Here is a 19,859-nt window from a genome sequence, read left to right on the forward strand (position 1 = left end):
TGGGTGCTCCCATCTCATCATCAGGGTTTATCTGTCACTCAGAGCTGAATGCACCATATATTAGTGACTTTATCGCAGCCAGGCCTGCACTATTTTGGTTAGCCATCTGGGTAAATGAATATGCTAGCCTAACACATGATATTTTGAGGGAATGTTTAGCTTGTGATAAATGGAATAAGATCCCATGGTTCCGTGGCGTACAAGAGAGTCTGTCTAGCATAGACAGGGGCAACCTCTTTGAGAATCCATCTCAAATACAGAGGACTGACAAAAAAGTAGTCCAACTTGAACTGTATGCCAATTACAGGGAAAAAAGATTGTCAGAAGAGATGAAGAAACAAACTGTTGTGTCCTATATTAACAATGGCTTATTAACCCAGCAATTTCCGTTGTATTTGACACTACCAATGTGCTACTGGGAAAGATCTCTATTGTTTAGAATGAAAGCAGGAACGGTAAAATTTTTACTTTGTTTTCCTCTGGGACACACCGTAGATGACAAGATTCTGTGTCCTTGTGACGGAACAAGCAAACAAAATGATCTACATTTCTTCTTTATGTGCAAGTTTTATAAGAAATACATTAAATGGTTCCTAGCACCATATTTTAAAAAACGTAGACCCATTTCCCTGAATCAGTCTTATTTGATGCTTTTAAAATTGGAGGACGATGAACTTATATTTAGGACAAGTTGTTTTTTAAAAGTCATTTTTAATGTACGTAGAAGTATGGAAAACCCTTGAATTATTAATGATTATTGTTCCTCTCTTGCACTTTTGAAATGCGTGACTTAGTAAATGCCCTAATAATGTATTTTATAGTGTCTATTGTACCTTTGTAGTTGTAATTGTAAATGTCAAATTGTTTTTTAAAGTGTGCTTTTATGGATTTTTGAAATCCGAATAAAGATTTTTGAATTGAATTGAATCCTGATGGTGCAGTGAGCAAGGGACTCATGTCTGAGTATACCCTGCCACACCTATAGTGGCCAAAAACGATTCAGAAAAGGGGGGTGGACTTTTTTAAGATCTGTAAAATAGATGCAACTTTCCATAACTTAAGAGAGCATCCTGCACTCAAAGCTGAGTTAAAAAGTTTGGTCAAATCATCATCAATGACCTCTTCCGCCAATTTTAAAGCTGTGGCTGGGCAAGGGTCCAACGGTATCCCGATGTGGTCTTGGCAATAAAGTCTCCTACTTGTGTGCTATTGAGATTAGCAAATTTGGTAAAGCCCGGACCATCATGTGCTGTCTGGGGGTTCTGGCCAACGGAATGAGTATCCCCCTCCCCCAAGGCCATTGGGTGATAGACCTAATTAAAAACAGTTTCCACTTAATTCAAAAAGTGATTAGCAATCTTATCACACAATAACAGCGTAGGCACAAAATGTGGGGTGCGTGGAGATGTGAGGGACAAGACTGTATTAAACAGTTCTTTGTAAGAGTATTTTGCCCCTTCAATTTTCTGCGTAAAATATTTTGTCTTTTCCCTCACTATCATTCCTTTATAATTATTGAGGCAGGATTTATACTTTTCCCTGGCCCCGGAATCATGGCCCAATCTCCAGACATATTGTTTTTTACAAGCTAACTTGCATTCTTTCAATGTGACCGAATACCAAAAAGGGGATGGTGAATACGGAATGTTGTATTCTTGATGTGGGGATTTTATTGTTGGAGAGGAGGTTTTAAGAGTGGAGGGGTGTTAGGATTTTTTGTTGTTGTATTAGTGAGGCAATGAATTCTATATTGTAATGCCAACGAGTTTCAGAACTGCATACCTGTCCTAATAAAGCAGCCTTTTACTCTCACTGGAGCCTAGTTTATTTCGCCATTTCGCCCGATGAGGTCTCCTGGGGGTGCCATCTGTATAATGTTCACCTCCGGGTAGCTTCAGCAAAATTAACTAATAGTATCACCCCAAAAGCCTGGAATGATGAATTCCAGGCTTTTGGGATGATACTATTAGTTAATTTTGCACGGTGGGTGGGGGTTATTACTGTCATTAGGGTGGTTTAGGTTTTTTGTGTCGTTTTGATGCTGTGGTCTGCAGGTTAGGGGAAATGTTATTGCTTGTCCCTCCCTCCTTCCTTAACTATTTATTTATTGTATCCTAGATCGTTCTGGGGTCTGCAGTTCTGGGGCTTTATTTGTTGCTTAGGACAGGTGTTAGAAATTGAGGAGCTCAACACAGGCCGGAAGGGTTGGTGGACATTGCAGAGGAGGTTTTGGCAGGGGGACCACAGGGGAGTGGTGTTTGTCATGTGTGAAGGTAAATGGATGAAAGAAAGGGGATGGTGAAGACTGAATGTTGTATGATTGATTTGGGGATGTTATTATTGGGGAGGTTTTAAGGAAGCGGTGTATTAGGTTTTTGTTATCGTATTAGCGAGGCAATGAATTCTATATTATAATGCCAATGAGTTTCAGAACTGCATCCTGTCCTAATAAAGCTTCCTTTTACTCTCACTGGGGCCTGGTTAATTTCGCCCTGTGTAGCTCATCTCACCTAAAGCCCCATATCCAACCCTGATCTTTAAAAAAGTTCAGATGCTCACGAAATATCAGCAAGCTGAATCTGGCCGCCCGAAAGTCGGGGACTTGGGGGCTGTCCCAGCACAATCCAAGATGGCGTCGAGCTCTTGTGGTGAGGTAGAGGAATGAGTTCAACACACAGAGGCCAAATTCAACCCAGTTTCTGACTATTGAGTGTGCGGTGCTGGGGGGTGAGAGGTTGGGTTTACAAATGTTTGTCAACAGAAATGTAAGAAAACGATGCTCGCGCACCTCCGGTTCGGATTCACGGAACAGGTGCATCCCAAAATGAACTCCGTGCCCGACGCTGTGTTTTGGGGGAAGTTTGGTGCGTCACTGTCAGGAGTCAGACAATGACTAAAACTGACAGCAAACGGCCGCGAGTGCCACCTGTGCGGGACATCAACAACGCGGCCTGCCCCTGGAACAGAAACCCAAACAGAGAGTAGGCCGGGCGGGTCAGGCGCCGTTGCATCAGCATCCTGGCCGCTGTTTGCTCTCTGCTTGCCGTCTCCAGTGGCCACCTCGCCCTTCCTTATATGGAGTTCCTGCGGCGCACCTGCCGTGGCCTCCCTCGCCGCACCTCAGGTATCCGCGCCGCCCCCCGCGGGAGCATCCTCCTCCCACCTGCCCGCAGGTGAAACTATGCAAATTGGACTCTTCTCGTTCGCGGCGCCCGCAGCTACCAGCAGAACCTGTTCAGGTAAGCAAATTCCGCTCATTTCGCCTGCTGTCCTGGGGGAGATAAAACTGCGAGTGTGGCGTGACTAAGACAACCCACTGATAAGCATCTCCAGAGCAGGAAGCTCTGCTCGCGCCAAGGGTTTAGAAGATATCCACCTGCAATCATTCCCCGGCACACACAGCACCAAGTAAAGACAGACTCATACCCTCTAAGCCTCCGTTACTTTCACGGCGCTCTTGCCCAAAACCTGGGCAGCGATCAGAAACCTTTGTAAAATAGTTTACGTTGAGTTCTACCGCATCGTTTTGGCATGTGTGATTGGTTATGTGGTGTTACGGGGCTCGCAGTGATAAGATGACGATGTTCTGGAAAGTCTGTTTAGCAAAGAAAGACAACATATTGGGGAAAGTGATTGGTTATTGTGTTCCAGCGATGGTTTATTGCCGATGTTGAGTTTTCTTTTTGTAGTTTCTTACGTTTTGTGGTTGGTCTTGGCGCCACAGTGCCTGTGGTTGATTGCTGACGATGTTCTGCTATTTCTGTTTGTTAGGGAAACAAAAGTATTCGTGTAAGTGATTGGTTGTGGTGTGCCAGTATCAGCACGGTTTACCGCCAATGTTGCGCTGTTTTTGTTTGTTATGGATAGATAGTGTTTTTGTGAGAAGGGTTAGTCTTTGTGTCTCACTGCCAGCAGCAGACGATGTTCTGTTGTTTATGTTTAGAAGGGAAATAAAAAGTGTTGGTGTAAGTGATTGGTGATGGTGCCTCAGTGTCAACAAGATGTACTGCCTATTCTGTGCTGTTTTTGTTTGTTACGGATAGATACTGTTTTGATGAGAGTCATTAGTCTTGGGTTTTCCAGTGCCAGCGACTGATTGCTGACGATGTCCTGTTGTTAATGTCTAGTAGGGAAATAAAAAGTGTTGGTGTAAGTTATTGTTTATGGTGTCTCAGTGCCAACATGGTTTACTGCATATGTTGTGCTGGTTTTGTTTGTTACGGATAAATACTGTTTTGATGAGAGTGATTGGTCTCGGTGTTCTGGTGACAGCGACTGATAGCTGACGATGTTACGTTGTTTCTATTTAGTAGGCAAATACAACTGATTGGTTTATTATTGGTTAAGGTGTCCCAGGGACAACATAGATTTACTGCTGATGTGTTATTTTGTGTTTTTACTGCTGACTCTAGTGGTTGATTGCTGACGATGTTCTGGTATTTGTGTTTGGTAGGGAAAGCAAACGTATTGGTGCAAGTGATTGGTTGTGGTGTCCCAGTACCAGCATGGCATTCCATCAATGTTTTGTTGTTATAGATAGACAATGTTTTGGTGAGAAGGGTTGGCCTTGGTTTCCATCCCATAGATGGTGATGGTTTGGTGATTATGTTCTGTTATTTTTTATTTATTGAGACTGTGTTTAGTTGTGGGTAGTTGATCATGGTGTTCTAGCAAAACTTACAGGATACACGTTATCATTGTTATTTATTAGTGATTAGTCATGGTGTCAGAGTGCAGGCAATTAAGTGTACCATCAATGATGTGGAACATGAGTAGATGTTAGACAATTGTTGAATTGTTATATATTATACCACCTAACAAAGAAAGCATACATTTCAATGATGTTATCATAGCTGTGTTCCATAAAGAATTTTGTTTAAAAAAAAAGTCCATTGTTATATCACTTAACGTTTCAACCCGTGGTGTAATAAATATGTGGTGTCTTCATCAGGACAGGACAAGAGACTGGCATCATTCTTGTAGACCCTCTATGAGAAGAATGATATCACACTATGAGGGAGTAGCAATTTAAAATCTGCTAGAGAGTACATTGACATATTTCAAAATGGTATCCAAAGTAGGTCGCTCAAACATTGTCAAATTTAAATGTCAAAAAGCTCCCAAAGTATGTATGTCTTGTATACAGCATCACTTCTTAGACAAAATGTCTGCAAAAGCAGCCAAAGTAAATAGCAGCAGGGATATAGTCTCCGTCCATTCACAATACGGTGGGTAAGAGCTCAATGATCTTTCTAACATTATGGATAGGCCTGCTGGTTGAATCCAAAGCTTGTGTCTGTGCTCCCTGTTGGGTAGTTTTGCTGCTGTTGGTTGAGTGTCACCATACTCTTTCAATGAGTTCATTGTTTTTCTGGTGTAACGGCAGGTGGGGGGAGCTCACCTTAAAATGCGGACTCTCAAGAATACCATTTGTTTGATATCAGATCCCCCCTTTTAAGATCCTGTGTTTGGCGCTAGGCTGATATGCAAAGCTTCCTGAGAAGGTGTCACACATTTAATTAGCCAGACAAAAACCCAAAGTGTTGGGTTCAGAGACCTAGTTCGTGGTTTAGTGTTACTGGCCACTGTGGTCAGAAGCAAACCCTAAAGAAAGAAAAAAAAAATCTTTCTTGAGTCACCCTCACTCACCAGGGTTTCCCCATGGTGACATGCGTCATCATTGGGGCCATCCCAGCTCACTACGAACTGGGGCGTGCTACGACTTGCAGAGTTACGTAGGAGCACTTTTTGGAAGACTATGTGTAGTGCAATGTGAAGTGGAGTGGGTGTTAGTGATTTTAAAAATACCGTTCTAGTGGGCCTAAAATAATTTTTATTCCTGCTCCTAGATGGGTATGGTTAAAAATGGGATAGACACTGTGTACCTATGTATAATGAGAAGGGAATCAGTGTATGGTCGACATGTTTCGAGCTTCCCCTAGCTCTTCCTCAGGACCACACAGGGACCAGCACTGTGTTTGCCACTCTTAATTGAACCTTAAAAGGAAATTAAAGATAAGCTAAAATATTAAGAAAAACAATGAACGCTGCTACTAATAAAAGCATGCGTCTAAATACATACGATTCCTATTTATGGTAGTATATCTGAAATATAAACGGAAAGAGATTAGAAATAAACCCCTCTCCTTTGAGCGGGGGTACACATTATTTCACCCATGCTGCATGTCAATATGGGTGGTTTGCTCCATATTGGTGCGTGCAAGCTTTCAACGTTCCAGTGATTGTGCTCGAAAGTTAATAAACACAAGTGGTGGTACGTGGCGTGAATTCACACATAAAAATAACACAGGACTTAATATGACAGTTTTAACACACGTTATTTCACACACACAACAACATAATTCGATTAATATAATGAGAATTATTACTTGTCAATGTGCGTAATCGCACCTCATGGTCTCGGGGGTAGCGGTGTCTCCTATGAAACAATCCTGTCATGAAGGATAAAAATTGAGGGAAGACAGGAGAAAAATGGAGATGCGGCTGTGATTGTTTGCCATTTTTCAAATGCTCGGTAGTGGATTTTCTATGCTTTTTGCAAGCTGCGAGGGTGTTGCCTACTCCCTTGTATCGTGTGCAACCTGTTTGGAAGAAAGGAACTTACTTCAAGCTTGGAGACGCCACACACGTACACCTACTCAGCTTCCCTGCCGGACCGCATCTTAGCGTTTCCTGGGCAAAGGGAGCTTTTAAAAAAAATTTAATTAGCACAGAAATCTCACATTTCACTAACTTTCTCTTAGCAAACATGATTGCAATGAAATACTGTGATTAACCGAAGAGCTCCATAGCAGTTTATGAAGCGCTCTACACAGCAGCAAGCCACTAGCATGACACTCCACGAAAAATGGAGCAGGTCTTTAAGCCTGTGAGTTCAGCAATGAGGCAGGTTGGAGAGGGCAGTCCAGCAAAATGTGCTTAGGTGCATCTCTCTGACTGTCTTGCAGGTCCTCTCTGTACTGTCCACATGCCTTATTTCTTGCATTTCACATGATGCCCTGCCAGCCCTAAATGTAGTTCTGCCATATTGTAGGTCGAGCCTGGGCAGCCAATGCGCTGCTCTACGAGGCTTGCGGTATTCAGGTATGGACTTAAAGCTCCGCCCACTCTCCGCCCATCTTTTAAATTGGCTCCTGCTACTGTCCTTTCTAAATGGTTGCTTCTGATTCGTGAATAGGCTTGTTATTCCTGTCTTAGTAATGCCTTGTCTGCATTTGTAACCTCCAATGAGGAATGGACATTTTACTTGTGTTGTTACACAGTCTGTTTTAACTACAATCTGGGAGCATTGTTTTCTTTAATGTCTTTAAACTAGCTGCTTTTGCAGGCACGACATGCTCTCCCTACCCAACCCTGCTTTCATGACAGCGCGGTGCCAAAACATGGACGCTGCCCTTTATCTTTCAAAAAAACTCCCTGCACACAGTGCTTAATTTGAGCCGGTGCTTTCCGATGCTCAGTACCTGCATTTATTTCACAGGGCCAGGGCTACAATTTCTGACCCTGCAGCTGGTGGTTTCAATATTAATTGTCAAAATAAAAAATAAAAAAAATAACATACCTTGCATGGTGGCTGGCTGGCATGTATTCATAGGCAGGCCGGAGTATGCCTCTCCAGGCAGGCATGTACAATAGCTTGCTTTCTATTCCCTGAGTCTGCGGCACCCCGCCACTGCCTGAGCCAAGGCCTCCCATTGGATAATTGTAGCTGTGGGCTGGCTCATGACGGAGTTGAGGCAAGGAAGCTGCGAGGGCGCATTTGGAACTTGAGTGTGAGGGCTCATCATGAGGAAGAATAAATGAAAGTAAGTGTGGACTTTCGTCTTGCTGTGCAGGCAGAGTAGCATAACCTGGGGCCCGGAAGAGTCGCGCGCTTTAGGAAGTGAACTGAAGCGTGATTCAAAAGCTCACTCACTGACCTCGGAAGGAAATTCAGGACCCAAAGGGATTACTGGGCCTGAACTACAGGTCACAGACTGATGACTGCGGGCCATTAAAACGCTAATTTATTGAAACCTCCAGGCTCGACCCGTGGCAATGCAAATCCAGGCAGGATCGCGCTGCCCCTGTACTGGGGTGTGTCTCTGGATCTGTAGCACTTCACACAGACGCGGGCTGGACACAGGAGCTACCGATGCTTTAGATTACATAAATGGAAAGGCCACTGCCATCCACAAGGACTACACAGACAAGAGCGTAGCAAGCTGTAGTGCCAGAAGGATTTATAGCAGAGCATCCGGATGCCAGCCCCTAAAGGACTGTAAAACTGGCTGCAGCCCTGCATTGCTGCTAAATCTTCAACGTGCTCGATGCTGCCCACCACAACTTGTTTGCGCCATGGAGCCACCTGTAGTATCGATGCTGCTGCCTCCCAGCATGCTAATTGCTGAGCGTGCATGAGTCCTAGGAGCCACCGCCATACTCACTGGCATTGGCAGCATTAGGGCCGGGGGCAATGATTGTGCTGTAGCACAGTAGGGTCACAGCAAGCTGAGCAGTGGATACTAATGTCCTCGTCATCCCTGGATCTACTAATTAGAGGCAGCACTAGCAGTGACACAACCTGCTGTGCTTGGGCAGCCGCCTGTTCCGCAATAAACCCAGTCATACCACACTGATTAATATGCACGAAAAAAGAATTTTCATTTGTTGCACATTTTGTTCTTGCACTCGGTATAGGTAGGAAAGTCAAATCCATGTCATCTTCCTCTTCTTTAAGAATGACAACAAGAAAACGTGGAGTTCACAATAGCAGGGAAATGTACAGGCTGGAAACAGGGGTGCCAGTAGCAGTGTTCTAGATGAGAGAGAGCAAGGGTAAAAAGGAGAAAGAAACAACAAGAGAGGAGAGACATAAAGCTGAGTGAAGTAGAAGAAAAGGAGGACAGCAAATCAGAGACAAAGAGAAAGCAGCCATGATGTAAAGAAGAGAGCAATAAGAAGAGAAAAGTTAGAATGAAAGGATGTAGAGGACAGGATAGAAGAAAAAAGCTGAGAAGTGATAAAACGGAGACACCGCTAATCACTGCTAGAAGAGTGGTAGTAATGAGCCAAGATCGAGTGGAGAGAGAGCAGAACTTGGATAACAGTGAAGAGGAAAAAGGGCAGGGGTAGAATGAATAGAGGGCAAATCAGAAATACAGGGAATAAGGGAAAGCACCAGGTGTGACAAAGACGATAGAAAACTATTAGAGAGGTGAGAGGATAGACTCTTAGAGCAAAGACATAGAGGACAGACAACAAAGAAGGGGTAGAAGATAGAGACTGAGGCAGTACGAGTGTTGTAAGTGGGGCTCACCGGAGGTAGAAGTGGGCTGTGGGCTCCTTGGCAAAAATGTTGGCACCAGCACCTCTTTTTTTTTACAAGCTAAGCACTGCCTGCACAACACTTCTGCACGTGCTGTGCTGCTTAACAAATGCTTTTTATTTTTCAATGCACTCCATACCATGCTTTCACTTTAATGGCGGGCGCGCACCGTTCTTTACATGAGCTGCTTCTAACGATTGGGGTGTAGCCGCCATTAAAGTAAAATGGCGGCATGGGGCGCTTTTACAAGAAAAATCCATTTGTTTGGCAACTTAAACAAGTGCTTTTTTTTTTTAAGCGCCCCATACCGCACTTTTCCTGCAATGGCAGCCGTGCCCCTTTCTTTAGACGGGAGTCGTCTAAAGAAAGCATCGTGGCCGACATTAAAGTGAAAGCGCGGCATAGGGCGCGTTTTACAAACAAGCATTTAGAATGCAATTGGTCACGCATTTCCGAGAGTTTAAGCTATTAGCACTGTAAATGACAATGCCTTTTAAAAACAAAAACATAAAAAAATGCATTGTCATTTACAATGCCAATAGCTCAAACATCCCGTAAATGTAAGACTTATTGCAATGCAAATGCTTGTTTTTACTTGCCTTTTCTTTTAGCAGCAGCAGCTCAGGGCAGTTCAGTACTGTACACTGTGCTCTCAGTGCTCACTAGACGCTCTCTGCAATGCAGAGACCCAGTCAAAGAGAAGGCCTCCCAGAAGGTGCCCTTAAAGGCTTCGTGTGCTCTTGGTTCAATCAACAACAGAGGGCGCCAGCAGTGCAGGTATGCAGCGGATTGGGGAAACGGGGCTCTGCAGTCCTACTCAGCTAAAGGCCAAAGAATAACTCTAAGATACAGGCAACTTTGGGGTCATATTACATTCCTATGAGGGCCCTAACAGTTTGTGTTACAACTGGTCTGCATGGAATTTTAGCCTATGCTGTTGGTGCCTTGTGCTCCTCAGAGAAGTCACAGAGCAGGGCTAGGGTAGGATTGTTTCCTTCTGGTAGTGGAAAGCGCCTGGCTTCAGACACTTGGAACAACACCCACCTGTCCCTCGGCCTTCTAAGTTCATGCTGATAGGGCGTTTGAGACCCAGTACAAGCGCCTTCTTTCCTGGCTGATTCCACGTAGCGCTTTGATGCAGCCTAAATATGGCAGTAAACACTATACAGACACTGGCATGGCGTGCTGTTCCTTCGCTTCTCTAACTCTAACCACCCATCCCGTCCCTCTACATTCCCCTTATTACTTCTCAGTGCCCCCTTACCCCTCCTGTTCCATGATGAATCCACACCACGGTTATACAATTTTTAGGTCCAGCCTGGGCAGCGCATGCACTGCTCTGCGTGGCATGCTGTATTAGAGTACGCGCTTGAAGCTCCGCCCACTCTCTGCCCATATTGTTCATTGGCCTGTGTCTTTGTCCTTTGTAAATGATGGCTTCTGATTCAGTAATCGGCTTGTTAGTCCCTCCTTAATACCGCCTTGTCTTCATATGTAACCTCCCATGAGGACTGGCCCTTTTACTTCAGTTGTGACACCGTCTATGTTATGTACTCTGTAAGCACTATTTTCTTTAATGGGTTTTGCCCTACTGCAGGCACAAGGTGCTTTCCTTATGGTCAGTGTGCCATGCGCACTTTCACGTTCCAAGTAGCCGGGACAATGACGGCCGCTTGTTTAGAATTACATAGGTTTTGCATTTAGGAGAGTTTGAGCTATTGGCATTGTAAATGACCATAGCTTAAAATCTCACAAATGCAACACCTATTGTTTTACACATATTTTTGTTTGAGCTGTTTCCAAGTGCCCCATGTCGTGCTTGTCCTTGCTGTCTTTGCCACTGAATTTAATTGACTGGGGTTGAGTGTTTGATTTGCTCAAACGCTTCATCCATCATCCCCTTTTGTATCACTGGATTTAAGCTAACCTGGCTGATGAGGCTTTTACCCCGAAACCGGTCCCAAGATTCTTATTTCTGGTCCAGGGAAGACCTGGTTTGCCAGCTCGTTCTGGACTGTTCCCATGGGGCACAGGGTCAATACTGATTGCATATAGCTGGGTCTGAACTGGGTTGGTGAAGTGAGCTAAAGAACGATGATGGATTCAACCCAGATCTGTGACTCGGGATGAGTGTCTGAAAAGTTTCAGCGCTCGGCCCATCATCTCCTTTTGTTTGCTTTGTACTTAATAGAGACCACGCCCCTTTCTTTAGATGCTGCTCATCTAAAGAAAGGGGCTTTGCTTCAATTAAGTACAAACGCGGCATGGGGTGCTTGGAAAAAAATAATATTTGCAATTCAATAGGTCTCATATTTGCAAGAATTTAAGCTATTGACATTTACAGTGCCAATAGCTCAAAGTCCTGTAAAGGTAAGACCTATTGTATTGCAAATGCTTATTATGCAAACACACAAAACCAGATTCAGAGTCTGAGAGCAAACAGGAGTGAACAGGCGCCTGAACTGACCATAAACCTCTGAGCACAACTCAGACTCATGCAAAGGGTAGGGCACTGGCTTGAACCTCCTCAGATAAGAAGCAATAAAACATAAAGAAACATCTACCCATATACCTTATCTGGACTCTTTCACCTCTCAATCTCTCTTAAATGTCCCCAATGTCAGTGTTTCTACATAATAAATGTTTTGTGTCTGTAAATGTAATTATATTTATATAGCGCTTACTACCGCTGACGAGGCGCTCTCCCAAACATCAGATGCCGTATCTAACCATTGTGTTCTATACTTTTCCAAATAAAAACTTTGATAATGGTTGATGGCCTTATGCACCATCTTTTTGTTGCCATCACAGCACTGCTTGCCCAGCTGCCCTTGTTGATCTCAATAAATACATTAAAAGTATATTGAGAGTATAAAATGTAAGAGCTGTTTTGGTGGATGTAGGCAATGGCCAAGAGCAAGTCTTAAGTTTCAAGTATGGGGGTGCAATGCCTCCCACAACACTAAACGAGGAACTTGCTGCTAAAGAGGTTCCTTGTTCCTGTGATTGAAATAAGAGAATCATCTGAAATATCCGTTTCCTGATGTCCAGTTTATATGAGGTTCCAGGCCCAGTAGGGTAAATTCCGCTTTTTATTCTTCAGAAGGTAAGAACATGCGGCACAGGGTCACCATATTACACCTGATATTTCTAACACAAATATATTGCATCTAGCATATGGATCTAAATTATTACTGGTAAGTGTAGGGTAAGTATGTGAGTATGTATGTATGTATATGGTATGTGGAGTTAAGTAATGCAAATATCAATCAATCAAGGTAACTTTTATTGTGTGATTATTAAAAATCTTTACAATATATATGTGGATTCAGCAATGTTAAAATTACACAAACATGTTAAAAGGTGTAAAAATACATTAGAATAATAATTTAACCATTGTCTGAATTTGCCGCAAACCAAATCATGCTAGATGGTTGCCCGATTCGCTATAAGTCCAACTGTCCTTGGAAGGGGATGCTTAAAGACCATAACAAATAACACCATTTTAGGGGAAAGCAAAAAAAAAAAGATAAACGGATTAAATTGACAGCCGACATTAATGCTTTATAATCGTAGAAACAATTGTAAAGTGCATACATTTTGGAAAAGTGACTAGACTCCATAGCAGCAAGGTTTGACTAGTGACGTCTGTGGCAAGGACATGTCCATGTCCAAGTGCTACACGTGCGCAGAATAGCATTGGAGTAGTGTCCGTGGACTTGCCCGTGATAGGCACTCAAGACTGAATGCTACTTAGGTCTTCATGAGAATAGATTTAACATACTCCATTCTTTTAGGTTTGGGCAGTCTGTTAAAAGGCCATATACTCCACTCTGGCATATTTAACAAATTTGTCTAGTTCGGTTGGCTCCATTGTGGTAAGAACAAAATTCCTAGCCTTGTTGCAGGTTCTTATACGGTGGCACAGAAAAGGGCTTTGAAAGGGCGCATCTGGTGTGGAACAACATCGGACAGCTGCACAATCTATAGTTGAAAGACTGGTTCATAGCCATACAGCCTGCACTTCACAATCTTAGAGAGGCCGGCCATTTTGGATTTGTTTTTTTAACTTGCAGGCTCATCATCCTTGCAACTATTTTGTTTAAGGCCCGCTTCACCAATTGAGCAGTGTAGCTGTCGCGGCCGGCACGACTCGCGGGTGGGGTGTGGGGGTCATGTCTCAAGGGGATTCACAGGGGGAATTTAATGAAACAAATGAAACACCTTACTGGGTCCTGCGCCGCCTCCGCTCCTGGCCGAGTCCCATGTTTTCCTGCTGCTTTCATGCTTTGCTGCCTCTGGCTGGAACAGGCAGCCTCCCTCCTCTCCCCTAAACCAATCAAACTGCTCCAATGGCAGCGTTGTGATTGGCAGGTAGAGCACCCAGCCCGGTGCCTATGGGGAGGTCATTTTCTCTATGTAGGCTGCATGAATGCTTAGTGAGCATGACTGGTTTAGTCGGCCCCAAAGGGCTGACCAAACAGTCAGGGCCCACAGCATTGGGCAAACCAATGCTTCTCCCTGACCTGCCCACCTGCCCGCCAGGCATACCCTTCTGCTTTCTCGCAGTGCGAGAAGCAGAAACCTAAAATGGGATTTAAAATACCATTTTATGTTTCTGCTTCTCGCACGGCAAGAAAGCAGTGGGGTAACGCTCCTCTGCCCTAATTGAGGAGCCGCCCCTGCAGTGTAGGTATGGTTGGGGCCTCAGACAGGGTGGATGATTGTACGAGGTTGCCAGTGCTTCAAGTATCAGCGTGCTCTTCAATTTGGCTGTGCTGCTTTTCAAAATAGTCTTTAATGCTGTGTGCAAAAGCAGTAGCTTATTTAGTACCAACAGATCTATTTGGAGGGTATCTGATGACTCCTGTAAATAAATGGACCATGGGCTACTCCTGGTTGTAAAAATGCAAATGCAATGTAGATGATGCAGTATTTTTGTAGCTCCATATTGACCGGCTCAGTATAGTGACATACAACCGACCACTGGGCCAAATAGTGTGACAATATCATCATCTATTGTTGGAGTGCCTAAAACTACTTAGGGCCATATGTATCCCCTGGTGGATGGTCCTCCGGTCTTGCATGGGTGTTGAGGTCATGACCTCTGGCAAACGACTATCCGCCATATTCAGAGATCCCTGCATGCATGGCGGTGTTCCCTATTTTGTGAAGGGAGCCGCTGCCATAACAGTTACCTTCACCGCATGAAATGTTTGCTGAGCAGGCGCCCTGTTTAAAGTACCTGCTATGTAAACTTTTTTGTTCTGAGAAAACAAATTCTGTAAGTGCGCCACGGGGTTAGGGATTACCGCCAGCAGAGAAAGTGAAGATTTTGCCAGTAGTAACATCGCAGTGCCTCTACTTTAAACCGATTGGGCAATCGCAGGCTTGGCAGAGTCGAAGGAGTGCCGCATAAAGCCAAACCCAAAATAGGGCCCTTATGGCCTGATTTAAGGTTTGGTGGATGGAGTAAAGGCAGACAGGGTTCCAGATGACTTAATGTTCACCACCCTGTCTTTAGTCTGCCCGCCAAATTGAGAGATGTCTGTCATCCCTGCGGACATCTCTATACATTTGCAGGAACGGCGGCCATGGCGGTTCCTGTCTATGATGGGAAAGTTTGGCGACAAGCTCTGTCAAACATGATGGCCAGCCGTCACACCTTTTAAAAAGTTTACATTTTTCAAAAAAACGAACTCGCAATGCAGGAGTTTGTTTTTGAAAAATTTAAAACTGTTGTCCCCTACACCATGGGAGGGTTTCTCCCATGGTTTGGGGGTCATTTTTTTAGTCCGGTGACAAGCCAAAAATAAGCCATCTGACGGTCCACTCTAAATTGGGTGAATGGTCAAATGGCTTACCTTGAATGGCCCATACTCCGTCAGGCTTTCGAATGTAGGTGACGGAGCAGAAGTGGGCTCCATAATTGACAGAATGTGGGTCCACCCAGCCCTAAATCAGGTGAACCAAGAAGATGGCAGCGATGGTACTCCTTTGCTATTGCGACAGAGTACCCTCACCACCAAACTCTAAATTGGGCCCCTAGTCTTTTTGTATAAATTGCTTTTATTATGGTTTACTGTCCACGAGTTGTCTTGGGCCCAGAGAATGTTATTATTCACATAAGAAAGATATACTAAATGGCCACCGATGCACTGGCATACTAGAAAGTGCAAAGCATTTTTGTTGGCCCAACCACTGTTGTCCAAACAATACAGAAGACAGTTTACACTTGTGAAGAGAGACTATGCCCACTGGACGGTCCAGACGTGTGGCCTGTGCAGCAGGTGTTTTGGGGAAGCGAACTGAGCTCCAGGCGGACAGTGCAAGTTCTCTCAATCTGAAAGCTGACAATTCATCCTGTATATCTGATGTTGTAGGAAGGGCCCCCCCTGCAGACATATTTGATAGACCTTACCAATGGAAAACCCAGGGGGCACATATTATAGGGAAGCAAGTATTGGAACTCCATTGCTCACAAGAGCTACTGAGAAGAATGGGTCTTGTGGCATCTGCCAACATGGCATTTCCCGCTGTATAATATGTACCCTGAAGCTCTGCCCATCACAAAGAGGGGCACTTCATGGACTGGAGTAAACACTGGGAAAGAAATAGACATGAATGCCCAGGGAACTAAAAATACGGTACAGGGCTGCAGAGGAAACCTTGGCACTGGGAACACAGTCATCTCACAGGTTCTTCAGGCAATGGAGGGCCAGGGTCCATGGATAATGGTCACCATGTGGATCCAAGGTCACAAGCAGAGAAGGAGCAGCGCCAGCACCAAAGAGTAGGACCAGTTTCATACACAGCATCATTGCGGTAATGGACTGCAGCACAGAAGGTTCTTCAGCACGCTAGCAGTACTTAAGCAACATCGGAGTACAACTTTACATTTTTGTACGCTTCCCCAGACATCAAAGGTCCAACCACAGAAACCTATGGTTCCCCCCTCTCTTCCTCTACACCTGTGACCTCACCCAAATCTATAAGATCTCTGATTCAACGGCCTTGTGCCACAACAACCTGAATAGGAAATCGAGCTGAGAACATAAAACTAAATTTACCAACACAACAAGTGACCTGTAGAGCTACTTATTCAGGAAACCACAAACTACAAAAATGCATGTCTGTCTTTCACACTTCCTCATCCATTACTCTGCCAAGTGCAGTGTCCCATAACACAATAACCACACCTCAGTGGTCACGCAGAGCACGAAAACACTTCCCAGACAGTCTCAAAGCAAAGACTAGTCACTTCCAACCACACACCCACTGTTGGAACTGGGGTCACGAGTCCCCTAGGGTAGCATGGCACGAGTGGGTAGGCATCCGAAAGCACACGTGTTAAGCGATCATGCAGCACACACTCACACTGAGACAGAAACCTGGGCACGCAATAAATGACTCCACTCCAGAGCTTGTATAAAAACAAGTGATTTGTATTAAGATAAATAATCAGATAGATAGATAGAGCAGGATCAGGGAAATCACAAGTTCATTTAAAATACATATGTCTCAAAACTTGCAATCAATATTGGATGAATAGATATTAAATAATCAATAGATATTAAATATTGGATCAATAAATATTAGTTAGATAAATAGTAAATATTCAATAAATATCAGATATTAGATACATATATTTTCAGAAAACCACAGGCCTGTCCTTCGCCTTGCTTCTTGACAGCACCTGTAAAAATGCATTAAGGAGACAACCAAATAACATGGCATTTGTTCCTGCAGGTATTTCACCCATGTTTCACCAACTATAAATAGGTGAATAAATAACTGTAGGTTTCAGTAAATATAGCACTGTATAGGAGAAAACATGTCATTAGAATAAACATCCCCTAGTGCGAGTATATCCATCTCCTTAATCAGGAATGACCAATTTATGCATCTCTCCCAGTAGGAGTAGAGATTCCCTAGATCAGGGCTACACAGTTCCAAAACAGTAACAACTCCTTGTGCAGGAATAAACAGGGCATTATGGGCCCGATTCACAGAATTAACTTAAGACTCAATCCTAAACTTACTACTATTTTGGTATTCACAGAATGCACTTACTACTTTTGGCATTCACAGAATGAACTTACTACTTTTGGTATTCACAGAAGTTAGGATTTTGTCTTAAGTTTGTCTTAAGACAAACGTAAGACAGACTTAAGACAGACTTAAGACAAAATCCTAACTTCTGTGAATACCAAAAGTAGTAAGTTCATTCTGTGAATGCCAAAAGTAGTAAGTGCATTCTGTGAATACCAAAATAGTAGTACGTTTAGGATTGAGTCTTAAGTTCATTCTGTGAATCGGGCCCTAAGTGTGGAGCAAATATTTCCTAAGTATAAACATCCCTTGTGCAGGTTTAACTAGTTCCTTAATTAGGAACAACCATTTTAGGAATGACCCCTAGTAGGAGTAGGTATTACGCAGTTCAACAATAGACGTAACCTTTTCATTGTAAATATGCCCATTTCAGAAACCCTGGATAGGCATTGCGTTAGCCATTCCTTCAGCCGGATTAACACCTTTAGTGAAGTAGGGGTAAACATTTCAACATGAATATCTATCTCCTTAAAAGCTTCCCATCACTACATTTCAATAATCCTGTCTGAAAAGAGATAGCGTTTCTTTACACAGCAACAACCTTTCCTAGCTGGAAGGAATAAATAGTGCCTTATATAAGAGTAAAATATTTCTTCAACGTTAAACCTTTCCTTTCTCAGGAATAAACATTTCAGCTACATTTCATTACCTAGAGCATTACTCAAAGCATCTTTAAATGAACCTTTCTTTAGGCATTCAATACAGCATTTTAAAATGAGCCTTTCAATAGACGTTCACTAAAGCATCTTTAAATGAACCTTTCATTAGGCATTCAATACAGCATTTCATTAAGTCAGGGTCATCCACCCTCAAACTAAGTTGAGGATCTCTTTACTCTGGAATAACCCATGCCTAAGATGATACGGAGCATTTCCTTAAGGCCTTCAACAGAACATTTCACTAAAGCAGGTAACCAACTTATCCCTTATGCCAGGATCAACATTACATTCCAACTGGTTACTTTAATAATTCCCCTTCCCCTAGTCAGGGGTTAACTTTCTGTCATTGGAGATCCCAAGGTGTCTTTTGGGGCTCTGTCTAGTTCTAGGCCTTATATGGGGCCAATGGGGCCCAGTCACCAGTTTCCAGCAATTAATGAGGGCCAACGGGGCCCAGTGACATCTTCCCCCGGGGAGGGGCGAACACGGGGCCTTACCCGGCCTTCCGCCCTCCTCCCCTGGGGGATTACCTTTTATCTTCGGCCCTTTAAAGGCCCTTGCGGAGATTTCTGCTGTCCTGGAGGGCCCTCGCTCTTCTCCGGGCCCTCTTAAGTGTCTCTGGCACTGCGGGGGACGGCCACAGGGCCGCGTTGACGGGGAGGGTGCTTCTTTACTCCTCAGAGCCCTCTGCAGTGTCGCGTTCTGTTCTCGGACCCTCAGCAAAGTAGAGCTGGCCGCCAATAGCAGCGCGGTCGGCAGAATGGAGGGGGCGCGGCCGAAGTCGCGGCGCCCCCGTCACGTGAGGCGGGAGTCAAGCCTCAGGCCCAGCGAAGCCCGACCAAACTACGAGGCGGCATTCTTCAACCTCCAGAGGCCACAGCAGGATCTCCTCACCATCGGGCAGGCCGCGATGATGACTCCGGCCCTCTCCACACAGAGGCGGCGGCCCTCTCTTGTCACCGGGTGCCGCCGTGGGGGCTACAGCAGTACTTTGGGCCCCATGCTCTACGACGGACGTCACGGTGAGTGAGGGGCTAGACAGCACCTAAAGGGGGGTCGCGCTGCGGGCACAGTTACAGCCCTAGGTACGGGGACAGCAGCGCGATGTCAGTCAGGGAGGCACCCAGCAGGCCTGAAAAGTGTGGCGCCTGAGGGGCCAAATATAGCGCTCACCGGAACAGTGCTTCACAGGCACTACAGCGCTTCAGGTGCGGGGGAAAACCATCCATTGGCACAATAGCCTGGAACAGTGCAGCGCCTGGGTCCAGAGTTAGCGCAGAGCCCTAGCGCTTGGTCAATTACAGCAGGTTTCACAGCGCTACCACAGGGCACGGCATTTCCCAGCCAGTCACGCGCTTGGAGGCATAAGAAATGCGTTACTTACCTGTAACAGCAGTTATCCAGCATTGGTGTCTTTCATAGATCCACATGCCTGAATCATTCCCCGTCGTCGAGACGGGAGCCTCCGGTAAATAAAAAAGTAATGTCCATAGACATACATAGAGAAAAAGGGTCTAAGGGTCTCCCCTTAGTAGCCTTTCCTTGTCCTTATGTAAAAAGGACCAAACTCTCACAGTCAGCCAATCAGCTCCGACCTCCCTCTAGAACCTTCCTGGGAGGAGCCTCAGTCCCTCAGATTTTCGTACGCACCCAGCTAGGTTGGCGTAATATAGTCCGAGAGGGAAGTGAGTCCTTCCAGGGGAGGCGGGAGGGTTGCATGTGAATCTATGAAAGACACCAATACTGGATAACTGCTGTTA

General features: G+C 44.7%; 1 protein-coding gene across 1 annotated transcript in view; it reads left to right on the forward strand.

Annotated features, from left to right (window-relative positions):
- Positions 1 to 3,148: 3,148 nt before the first annotated feature.
- Positions 3,149 to 19,859, forward strand: part of LOC147729777 (claudin-4-like) — a 290,882-nt gene continuing 274,171 nt past the window's right edge. The window contains exon 1 of the mRNA XM_086954659.1: positions 3,149 to 3,239. The gene's annotated coding sequence lies outside the window, so the exon portion shown is untranslated. The remainder of the gene's footprint in view (positions 3,240 to 19,859) is intronic.

The sequence above is a fragment of the Lissotriton vulgaris genome, chromosome 2_1, assembly GCF_964263255.1.
Source record: "Lissotriton vulgaris chromosome 2_1, aLisVul1.2, whole genome shotgun sequence".
Classification (NCBI taxonomy): domain Eukaryota; kingdom Metazoa; phylum Chordata; class Amphibia; order Caudata; family Salamandridae; genus Lissotriton; species Lissotriton vulgaris.